The sequence below is a fragment of the Ruditapes philippinarum genome, unplaced genomic scaffold (genome assembly GCF_026571515.1).
Source record: "Ruditapes philippinarum isolate M1 unplaced genomic scaffold, ASM2657151v2 ctg1104_1_1_1_1, whole genome shotgun sequence".
Taxonomy (NCBI): domain Eukaryota; kingdom Metazoa; phylum Mollusca; class Bivalvia; order Venerida; family Veneridae; genus Ruditapes; species Ruditapes philippinarum.
Genome location: NW_026856378.1, coordinates 56430 through 69807, shown reverse-complemented (window position 1 = coordinate 69807; position 13378 = coordinate 56430).

Here is a 13378-nt window from a genome sequence, read left to right as displayed (position 1 = left end):
AAAGGTCGTTGACGTACGAATTGAGAGCCATCTGAAGACAAATAATCTACACGAGGTCAACCAATCTGCTTATCGCAAGTTCCATTCGCCCGAGACTGCATTGCTTAAAGTTCAAAATGGCATTCTACGGTCTTTGGATAATAACAATGTGACTAATCTCGTGATGCTTGATTTGTCTGCTGCTTTTGATACAATTGATCACGGAACGCTCCTTCGCCGCCTTGAACGACACTTTGGAATTACAGGCAAGCCACTCGCATGGATGACGTCATACCTGACCGACCGATACCAGACTGTATGCATAAACAACAAACTATTACAGCCAGTCCACATGGAGTTCAGTGTACCTCAAGGGTCTGTCCTTGGACCCAAGAGCTATGTGAGGTATACGAAACCTGTCGGAGAAATCTGCCGTTAACATGATCTAAACAACCATTTCTTCGCAGATGACTCACAACTCTATCTATCCTTCAAACCAGTGACTAATATTTCAATTCAAGAGAATATAAACCGTATTGAAAGATGTCTTGAAGTTATTGTAAGTTGGATGAATGCTAACATGCTGAAGCTAATTGGCTACAAAACAGAGTTGATCATCTTCTCATCTGAACATAACGCACAACCTATTTCAGATGTTACAGTAACAGTCGACGGTTCGAAAATTAGCCAATCATCAAGTGTGCGCAATCTTGGTGCATTTCTTGACCCGAACATGAGGATGGAACAACATGTAAATAATGTCTGTAGGAACTGTTATGCACAATTAAGACAAATCGGTCACATCAGACCCTATCTTACTGTTAAAGCAACCAAATCTCTAGTAAATTCACTTGTAACCTCTAGGTTAGACTACTGTAATGCACTAAGTCTCTAAGCAGTCAATTACCAAGTTAAACATGTTCAAAATACAGCAGCTAGAAATGTGACCAAAACACTCAAATATGACCACATAAACCTATCTTACGTGAACTTCACTGGCTTCCGGTAGAGTATCGGGTCGAATATAAAATTTTGACTTATACATATAAATCCCTCATCGATCAATCACCAGCCTATATAAAAGACATGATAGACGTGTACATCCCAGTCAGGAATCTGAGGTCCCAGAATAACTCAATGACATCAGTTGTGCCTAAATCTCGGACAGTACGATATGGTGACAGGTGCTTCCAGACAGCCGCAGCGAAATTATGGAACGCGTTACCACCTGACATTAGAGACTGTAATACTTTGCCAAGTTTTAAGAGAGCTCTCAAAATACATTATTTCATAAAGTTCTATGGACGTTAGTTTCATAAATCAACATACATGTACTATTTTTGCTATATTATCAGTGTAAATTTTAATTGAGCCTTGATTTTAAACTAAATGTGTCTGTATTTCTGACCATCCTTTACTGGTTTTAGATTATCATTATTGTTTAATAGGTTTACTTAATTAGTATTGTACATTATGTCTTATATACTCGTATATATATGATTATGTTTTATCGGATTTATGTAAAGCACTCTTGAACATTTATTATTTATGAAAAGAGTGCTATAGAAATGTGGTATATAATAATAATAATAATAATAATTTGTCCGAAATTGAAGCCAAAACTTTATTTTCACATTATTACTTCTTAACTTATAGCTTCAGGCGCATGCACTGTGGCGGGGTCATTACTTAGAACTAAGTGCTTGTTTCACTGAAAAAAATCACATTCATGTATTTTAATTGAATGAAATACGTTTGTACATTTCTCTTTGAGCGAATTGCCCATACAGTAAATAATTGTTCTCTACTAACATAGCAGTATAATATTTTGTTCCGGAATATTTTATTCTGTTTACATACAATATGATATTCATAAGAGACATTCTATTCTACAACTCTTTAGCGAAAAACGACCCATATGAGTATCCCCAAAAAAAAACTTTTTTTTTTTGATAAAATTACAAAAAAATTTAAAAAGAAATAGCCCGAGTTTCCTTTTATGACATTTGGGCCCCTTAACAATTTTATTACATTTAAAATTCGGGGGAAAAGTTTGTAAATTTTCCGGGTTTTATTTCACTACCTTTAAAATTTCAAAAGCAAGATAATTATATTAATGACATGATATGTAAATATTATTATTAAAAGCATCGATATAAAACAAGGCTTATAGCCATGCCTAATTTAACCCATTCATGACGAATATGACAACATTGAAAAATATTTAAATATCAAGCGATTTTTTGAAAGCATTACTAATATTTATGCCAATTATTTCTAGTTTTGTGACACTTGATCACAATACATACAATTCAGAGTGTTGTTGTTAAACCTTTTGTTGTCTTTGTAATAATCCAATAAAGCATTGATTTTAGTTTGTCAATAATGAATTCCTTTTTATCTATTTGTTAATGCACCGTCCTACGAACTTTGTCATGCAAATATATATAAATTTATCCGCGCTTTCATAGCGTACGAAATTATAAAGATGGTTATTTTTGTTCTTTGAATTCTGTATATACTATATAAAATACATTGAGAAAAATATCCATGAGAGTCTCTTTTTTTGCCTCACACAGAAAACACCCTTTTAAGAATAATAAAATAATTCTAGGGTCGTTATAATCCAAATGAAAAATAGTTACAACGCGAATGTCCTTGTTGCTAAATACTCAAATGGTTATAATCAGATGATGGTTAAAATTTGAGTTCTCTGAATATCAAAATTATTCAGTCTTTTTTATATTAACGCAGATTTTTGTTTTAAGATGTGCAGGTAACTTCTTAATCTGTCTGGTAAGACATTACATTACCCCGATGCCTTCTTTGTAAATGTAGCAAGCTATATGCCAAAGAAGAAAAGTAAATCAAAACAGAATTTTTTAAAGGAACGGGAAAGAAACAGTTCATTTGTATCACTCATTTAGTACAAAGTTTTATCATCAAATTGTTATCATTTAAATGACACGTGCGTATTTCATACAATTTTAAGATGGCATCGTTCGCCATTTAATTTTTTTAAAGAAATAATGTCGTCATTCGCATAATGAATATGATACAATCATCGTCTCTCGGTGTCAAATAATTAATTCATTAACTTTCATCTTCCTAGCCATGTAGGTCATTAATAGAATGGTTTCTTAAGGTCTGTAGAAAGCCCACACAAACACATGAAACAAAACTCAAAATACTATGTTTACACAAATATTGTTATCAGTCACGAATGACGATGAAGTATGTACCTTTTTTAGAACTAACATTGTCCCTCAGGAAAACAAATGTTATTGTTTTTCAATGCTATTATTCACCGAAAATATAGGAAGAATCATAAATGAATGCTAGTGATCACATTTTGTTAATTTATAAAAAGATTGATAATAATTATTATTTTATACCAGATTCCGTGTAAAGAAATGTATATTTTTTATCTTAATCGAAAATACAACAAGCAATATCATACACAGACAGGTCATTTGATCGTATACCGTTCAATTATAAATAAAACATTTGTCCGGTTGGTTTTCTTTGAACTTATGTTGATTTTGAAGTTCTCTTAGAAACATTCCTTTGTCAGTCCCATGATAAATTTATAAATATTAACGATGTTTAAATATATATACATAAGATGTTCGCATGTAACAAACAAAATTAATTTTTGCTTTACTATAAAGTGTTTATTCAATACATGGTTATTGAATACTTTATTTCATGCATTTAGTGATATCATCATGCCTGTATACAATGCCTTTATCAATAATCGCTATACTTATTCTAAATGTAAACTTAACTTGAGTCCGCACATTGTTTTTCTCGTTTAGGGTACATGCATTCTTTTACTTAGGGACCATACGCCGCTTTTCATGGAATGGCACTACCGTGTCACATTAAAGGTTCCATGACAACCACCGTATGAACACATATGCGTATGATTCTAAATTCAAAATTTTACCGTTTTCGTATTTAAATGTTGAATTCTGCTTAAGCCGTTGCTGGGGGGGGGGGCGTGGACGGTAACTTGCATTTTCCAGTACCTTTCATGAACAGGCTCAATCATACCGAGTCTTTAACATATTCAATTTTCCCTTGTTTGACTTTCTATAGGGATTCTGTTTTACTCTATTTTAATATGACACTCTGAGCATTAATATCCTCAGTGGGTTATTTTAATACTTAAACAGAAAAATGTAGAATCGTCATTTTGCGTGCCTGAAAGAAAATGATTAATGTATGTTATCTATAATTGTAACAGTAATGGTAAACTGTTTTAAGCTCAGCCTGTAAATTGCAATGAAATACAGCAAAATAAACCAGAAATAATTCACTGCATAGCTATATAGGCGTACGAAATACAGATATTCCATGAATATTGGATTGTAATTTAATCTAAATAATAAACTCAATAGATAACATTGTTTTGTTCTTGTGTCTGTGTATGATACATAATGCATGTATGAATGTATGGTGTTTAAACATAAAAATATGTCAAACAAATAAGGTTGTTCATAAAGTTTTTGATTGAATTAAACTTATTTCGATCTATTGCCCAGTCCATAACAAGGGCATTACAACTCATTCGAGCCTTACAGTAACATATCGAGCAAAAAATTATGGAAATGCATCAAGCATTTTAATTAGTTAATAGATATAGAAATAAAGTAAGCCGACAAGAAAATGTGCATTGAATCATAACGTGTCATTGGCATTGACTAAGTGCGAGGTAGCTGATGAATTATTCAAGTTCATGGTTTTAGAATACAATAAATACAATCGTTAATGTTCTAATCAAGCGTTATATTGCCAGATTTTATTAGATATTAAAACGAGAAATAGCCATCAAAAGACATCAGTTAATAATAATAATAATTCATTATTCAATTTTTTATACACAAACAGAATCAAAATAAAAACAATGGGTAATATTTTACTTTCATAACTGTAATTTCCCAAGGTTCATGATATCAATTCCGTGGTGTATCAAAGCCACTGCAGTTGACTTTTAATATTTTGTTGATCATCAATGCACACATCTATTATAAGAGAAAACCATTATTGTCAATTTCAGTCACACATTCTTTTTCGTTGTCAGATGATGTTGCTTGTTAATGTAACAAATACATACTCTTTGTTCCACGTAAGGCATTATGTCGTTCGTCATAACAAAAAAAATCACTGCACAATCTTACTTTTATAACTAAATAATTAAAAATCACATAATTAGTATTCAAGGACAATCCTAAGCAGCGTTTCCGGATGCCGTTGCATTGTTTTCAATTTAATCTTTAATGTTTCCAATATCTACATATCGCCTATGGTCTTTCTAAAATAATATTTAACCTTCAGCTTCAAGGCAATGAAATAACAGTTTTGCTTCCTTGTAGAAATACATGAGATGCACGAATCCCCCCCCCCCTATTTACTAATAAAACTCGACAATGATAACGTTTCACAAGATCTCTTGAGGTGGGAGAGTGACAAAGTATACAAATTATTAACACTCTTTCAAACCATATATAGTTGAATTGAACAGAACCCCTGTAAGAAAACGGAGACGGATTGTAACTTCAGCACGTTTATTGTTAAAATTTGAGATACATATTTCTTGCCAAGTAACGGTCGGTAATCTGCTATTTTGTTTATATATCAATGCACTGCAACTTGAAAACGGCGGTCAAAATTACATGAGAAATATCAGATAAGGCTTGATATTTCAATCATTTTTTTCACATGCCCTACACCAATTCTATGTGGTTGGGTAATTAAAGATAAGTCATTAAGGCATGAGATAGAAACAACAAAACAATGTCTTTTATTAATTCAAAGGTTGATATTATTAGCAATGTGTTGTTGCTTTTTTCATAAAACATTTGAATAGTTCATTTTATACCAACAGTATAAAGAATTGCATAGAATTTCAGGACTTTTTAAATGAGAAAGAAAATAAAATGGTCAAAGTCAACAGGAATCAGTGAACGTAATGTGAAAAGAGTAAGCTTGTATTGTGTAGAGTGTCTTGACAAACTTGTCTTTTCATTTGATTGCAAATAATATAAAAATGAATAAATTGAAAAAAAATGAAAAAATATAAAAACAAAAAATAAATACATAAATACATATTAAATAAAAAACAGGAAATAATAAATAAATATATAAATAAATAAATTTTTGTTTGTTAAGATGAAATTTTATTTCATCGAGTGAGCTTTAAAAACAGTTTTCTCACGAGTGGCGTAGTTCACGAAATGGACTAAAATTACATCTTACACAACAAACACACCAATTTTCTTTTTATTTTATGCTTAAGAACAAGACTTAGTTTAAATGAAGTTTCCTTAATATTAACTTAAATCTTAAAATCTGTTTTTCCCACTGGTAGCCCCATTTAAGTCGACTGACAAGAAGTCTTGGGCTGAAAAACAAGTTCGACAATCAACGATAAATGGCGTTGACATGATCTAATTTATTCCAAAAAGATGTATGATCCCTTATTTTAGAAATAAAACAAAATTAGTAGAAGAAGAGGTCACACCATCCGACCTTAATTAATCCGTTAATTACGTCAAATCTATATTAGACCAGGCTTTGAGTAATATAAGCGGCCGCCATTTTTAAAAGTTGTGCATTTCGCGTGAGGAAAATAATTGTGTTTGATTCAGAGGGATATCTTTTGGATCTGTTAATCATACATCTTTTTATAAGAAAGGAAACTTATTTGAGGATTGTTACAGATAATAAATAATTGTTGACAGATGTGCAAACATTAAAAAAAGCGGCTATGAATTAGGAAAACATGGAATTGTTGAAAAGCTGTCTTACGAACGCTGGGTTGTTTCCTAATTCTTCGGGCTAATGTCTGTCATTGCTTTTGCATTAGGCAGTTATTACTCGTAGGAGACTTACATATGCCCAACAGTCAGTCATCAAGAGCAGTTTTGCATATGGAGGGGAGTGTATTTTTTAGACTGTAACAATGAAACAAACTTTAGAGACGATGGTTGGTGATTGGTAATTTTAATAAATTGAAGTAAGTTTTTCTTTGCATTACTTTTGAAATTCAAGTTAATTATCAATGCCAGCTTTGCTTTTCTCTACACAGCCCTGAAAATGTCAGAATTGTCAGTAAAAATAAAATTGAGGTACATTATATGACATTGTATGCTTAATCACATGATATACACATTGATGGCTTGATGTAGCGATCACACAAGTAGAATGTTTTCTTTTTCTTTTTTTACAATCATGCAAATTTCTTTTGAAAACGTTTGATAAGATTTTTTTTAAATACTATCATAATCTTATTTTCATCATAGATTTTGGTTATGCGAAGGCATATTTCGCTCAAATGTAAACCTTTGACGTTAACATACCTTCAGATACAGTTATTACCTTGCTTGTCCGAAATTGAAGCCAAAATTTTATCATCACATAATTTTTTCCTAACTTATAGCATTGGGCGCATGCACTGTGGCGGGGTCATTACATAGAACTCAGTGCTTGTTTCACTGAAAAAAATTCACATGTATTTTGATTGAATGAAAAACGTTTGTATATTCCTATTTGAGCGAATTGCCCATGTACGTTATAATTGTTCTCTACTAACATATCTGTATAATATTTTGTTCCGGAATATTATACAATATGGTATTGATAAGAGACATTCTATTTTACAACTCTTTAGCGAATCGACCATATGAGTATCCAAACAAAATCGTTTTATTGTTGATAATATTACAAAACATATTCAGAAGAAATAGCTGAATACCTTTTAAGACATGGTCTCTTAACAACTTTCATTAAATCAATATTCGAAATGTAGTAAATTTACCACTTCATTTCACTACCTTTAAAATTTCAAAAGCAAGATAATGATATTAATGACATGATATGTAAATATTATTATTCAAAGCATCGATATAAAACATGGCTTATAGTCATGCCTAATTTAATCCATTCATGACAAATATGACTACATTGAAATATATTTAAATATCAAGCGATATTTTTGAAAGCATTACTTCAAGAGTAATAATTATGCCAATTATTTCCTGTTGTATGACACTTGATCACAATACATGGCATTCAGAGTGGTGTTGTTCAATTTATTAGTGTCTTTGTATTAATCCAATAAAACATTGATTTGTCAATAAATATTTTCTGTTTTCTATTTGTTAATGCACCGTCCTACGAATTTTGTCATGCAAATAAATATTAATTTAACCGCTTTCATACGAAACTATAAGGATGGTTACAAACATGTACTTTTATCTTTTGAATTCCGTGTGTACAATATAAAATACGAAAAATATCCCAGAGAGACATGTCTTCTCTTTCTTTCGCCTCAAACAGAAAACACACTTTTAAAAATTATGACAACTTGTAGAAACATGCATATTTGAATTGATAAAATGCAATAAAGTTAATTAATAATTCATTGTCAAATGTTGTAAAAATCTCAAAGATCACACTACTAAAGGTCTTGATCATATGTTACGTAGACGTGTTTCATCAATCATAAATACGGGTCCAACAATCAGAAGATATCAGTAAATAGTAATTATAATGAATAATTAATATGTTTTTACACATATCATTGTTAATATGTTATTAATAAATAAACAAGGGGTGTCAACGAACCGTTAATAATAAATTTGATTTCCCAAGATATTCTTCGTGCATAAGAATTCCCATGATATGTGTCATTTAAATTCATGCTCCTGTAAGTGTTGTTGGTATTTCATGATAATAATTACGTTCCATTTGATAGATACTACAATTTGTTTAATCATATCAAACTTTGGCCTTTTACTATAAACTTGGATAAACTTGTGATATGATATTCGTAGGTTATTCAATGTTTAAGTGTAAATTTCGCGAATAAATTGCTAGATAAACCTTAAGGTGACGGGCCCAATATGATTCTCAAGATGTGTACAAGACTAAATATATACCGTATTGCATAAGATTATGTTGTATAAAGGTATTTTTTCAAAGTCCAGATTACATTGAGGAAACGCAAACAATTTTCAGATTTTTGAATTCCGATTAAAACATCAGTCAATTATTTGCCACAAACAGTTGTCAAACACATATATTATTCGGATTCATCTGTAGTTATCGGGTATTTACCTTGACATTAAGAAAGTTCATACGCACTAAACTGTCCAGAATTTGATAATTATATTGGATACTACTGTGTCCATAATTTGCAGACGGTTATGTGGTGTAGTCCAAAAACGCCGATTTGATATAATAACTATTATAGTGATATACAAACTATTTCTTCTTTGTATATATTTTATTAAATTATGTGTCAATTCTATGTCTCCAATAATCGGAAACTTGTAATTCATTTGCTACATAAATTCACTATAGTATTCCAAACTTGTACTTCGAATTTAATATTACGTTTAACAGTTTTATTTTTGACATAAAATGCCACGTACTCGTCAAATAATTCCTAGGTTTGTTAATCATTATAATTAGTAATTTCATTTTGATTCTGAGTAAAATGTTCTCATTCTTCGTTTACAGTAAACGCAATCATAACTGCCATTTATGACACTTGTGTTTCTGCGCAATGGACACTTGGCTTTATTTTTGTTTTCCATCATCATTTTAATTGGAAAAAAGAAAGCTATCCATCTAGCTTACGAAACGCCGGTGGTTTTACCCGTTTGTGTCTTAAAAAAGCAAATATGGGAACCTGAGGACTTTATCCACAAGTTTAGCTAAAAAGTCGCCATATGATCTTTACTGTGTTGGTGCGACTTAAAACCCAACCCAACAAATATTGAAAAAGATGTTTCCAACCATTGAATTAATGTACATAAAAAATCAATAATTTGTACATTTTAATATAACAAGTTAATTTCTATGATACCCTATCTTTACTTTAACGTGAAAAATGATAATAACTACCGTTTAAAATTATATCATCTTTGTATTCTGTTGTGTTTTGAATTTTTATAAAAAGACAGTAATCAAGATATGTTCCCTGTGCATGTTACGTCTCTTAGAAGATGCTTTTTGTCTCTTTAACACTATTTTATATACGAATCGACCAATGACAGGACCTAAACACATTGACATTGACACAGTTCCGTTTTGAAACAGCAGGCTTAATTACACTTGTGTTACCCATGGGAAAAGATTAAAAGCTATAGATTAAGATAATTATGTCTGTTGTGGGTGGCTGTAACTGATATAATGTCATTGACGAAACACAGATTTTGCGGCATTCTGACATTGATCTGGTTGTTTATATCTTTCCATACCTTTGATTTTCGGATGTGGCAACACTTTTTCAAATAATAAAACACTTCTTGTTACAGACTTAAAGCCCTTTAACGCAATTCTATTTTTTTCCTTTATAGAAAATTCATTCTCACTGGATATCAAATGCAAAATATTTAGTTCTTATAAACATTTCGTCAACCCATAAGCCTCTTTCATCGTCTGTTCGTGCTGCAATTACTTTGATAAATAACTTCGGCCGCGATCCTTACAGTTATGACGTGAAGTGACACGCTATACCAGTATATATCAAGGCATATTATTAGACTGGTGTTTCCGTTAGATTTACCCATGCCGGAAATTTCATCTGGCACTGGGGAAGCAATATACAATGGCGTCATTTTAGTGCATTTTATCAATTAACCGCGTTAAATGACGTCATTTTTGCATATATAAGAATGAAACTGCATGCTTATGAATGAAGTTTAAATTTCATACGCATTGTAAAAAGTAGTTACAGGTGTACTGACATAAATTTCCATGGAAAAAATTTTTGTTAAGGTAAATAAGGAATATGGTAGAATATGCAAGAAACAATATCTGACATAATTATGATTGCAGTTCGGATCGGAACATCCGTCCCACGGAAACACTCCTAGATATTATAATTCTAATACTTTCAGTTTCACAGGTATTGATTTAACGAGGCTATGAGCATGCGGGGAGCCATATTATTACGCCCGCTTATTAGCATATATTTACAGCTCAGTGGCCGTTATGGGAATGCCGTGGTTTTTCCCGATGATTATGTAAATTTATAAGTAAAAAACACCAATTAACTTATCATTTTCTTTTGCCCAAATATCTTTGGGCAATTTTTGTATTTCTTATTAACCTACCATAAATAGGAGTAGAAGCTTAATGCAGTATTCAACCTATCGTTTGTACAAGTAGACCAATACGACATTCTGATCATTCAATATATAAGAACAGTATTCTTTTTTACATTTTGATATAATGCTTTAATTGAACGGATATATTCCTGTAATTTTAAACAAGTAAAAAATACTGTTTAATACAAATTCTTTATTTTGGTAAAGTTGTTGTACTCTTTGCAATATCATTTGAGCTTAAACTTAGGACATCCTAAAGTTTAATGGTATTTTCAATGTGTAATTTTCAAAACAGTTCATTATCAATTTGCGGACATCAAGACGAAACTTTAAAGCTAGTTAGTCAACAATTAGTGTGTAACAAGCCTTGTCAAACTGCGTGAATATGCAGGCTTGTCTTGCTCTATACTAGTGACAAAGTCTAATCATTTCCGGTTCGAGTAGGGTAAGAATAAAATATGAAAATCCCTGTTTGTTTCCTTTTTTTATCATTTTTTTTTTGTTGGGTTTTTATTTTCAATATATACTAATCAATATCTAAGTGTATATTCTTAGTTTATATGAAATACTATATTTTACTTTTAACAAATTTCAGATTTTCTTTCTAACGAAAATATTTGAAAGGTGTATTGACTGATTTCTATCTGTTAAGTGTATTTGATTAATTTTTAGAATACACTACTTTAAGAAACTAAGCATTTTTGTTCTAATTAATTATTGATTAAACATAAATCGAGGTTCCCTGGAGTGGATAGAAAATAAACGTTACTTCCAAACGTGCAGGTACTTTTCTACAACAAAGCTACGTGGTATTTTGTACATCGCCTATAGCGACAACCATTGTTAAAAGTCTTAAGTAATTGAGGTAAAAGTAGAAATCCTTTAGAATTATTTTCCTTCATATATTGTTTAGAAAAAGAAAAGTCGTTATATTCGGGCCGCCACACTACGTTAATATTGTAACACATACTTGAATACTTTATTGAAAAGATTGTTCAGTTAGAATGCTTAAATTAACCATTAAAACTGTTTGCATTTAAGCAGAACTATTATTTTAAAGGATTGGTTCATATACGAGACCATTTTTGCTGTCGAGTAGTAATGCTTTGAAAAAAAAGATTTATTAATAATTCATTATTCGAGACAGTTGATCCATTGGAACAGAAGTACCAAATTTCCTGTAGTATAGATTATGTTATATTTTTTGAATAATTTTTCTCCAAAAATCATTAATATCTCGCATGTCATCTTTGTTGCCAACATTTTCTTTGGCAGGAAATATAGTGAGTGAACATTATAAACACAATCGTTTAAACAAATTTTAAGTCAATGGTAAATATTTTTCTGCAAATTCAAAGATAGAATTATATTTAGAACTGACGTAATAAAAAAGTATAATCTGTCGAAATGCAAAAACATATTCTGTCGGAATGCTTATAAGAATAATAGATGGGCAAGTTCGTATATAAAGATAATAATAAACTCGTATGTAAAGTTAATATTATGATTATTAAGTTATTCCTAAAATAAACCCATCATATCCAAATGTATTCCGATAATGCAATTTCAACCTTACGTACGTTATTTTTTCATCATTGATCAGAATGGGCCTCAAGTATCCGAATTAATATAATCCGATTAATCTCTTATCAAGCAATTTCTTTCATTTCCCCTCATTTTCCGGTACAGGTTCGCGTGAATGAATTAGTGTAACGGACGAAATAACGTTGGACTCTGTGGCATTTGATTTACAGATTTACAGGAAACTAGGCAATAAAAATTGAATAACATATTATAGGCTAGATTCAATGATTAAATAGTTCATTAAAAAATGGCAAATCAATGACAATCATATAAATTTTCGTATCATTTCATGTAACTATTTAAACGATAAAAACGGGATAGCGTAATTTCTAAATATCTGACCTTTCTAATATACGTCACATTTTCATAAAAAGGGTGAATATAGTAAGTTAGTCGACACATCTTTCCTTTATTTAAATAAAATGCTACAGTGTCAGTCAGAGCTTAAAAGTGTCTATTCATTAACTTCTCAATATTATGTTTATCAAATAGCATATTTCAATACGAATTTTTTTTAAACTGTGAATGTTTATTTTTAGATAAATCACACCTGTAAGTGGTAGTCTAAAGTCAAGTAACAATCATTCTGTAAAATCAGATCGAATTGAACCCAAAGAACGCAATACTTTGCGCATTTTTTTTCATTTTATTTTTGAAACGCGGGTTAATATATTATTTCACACAGCACTATG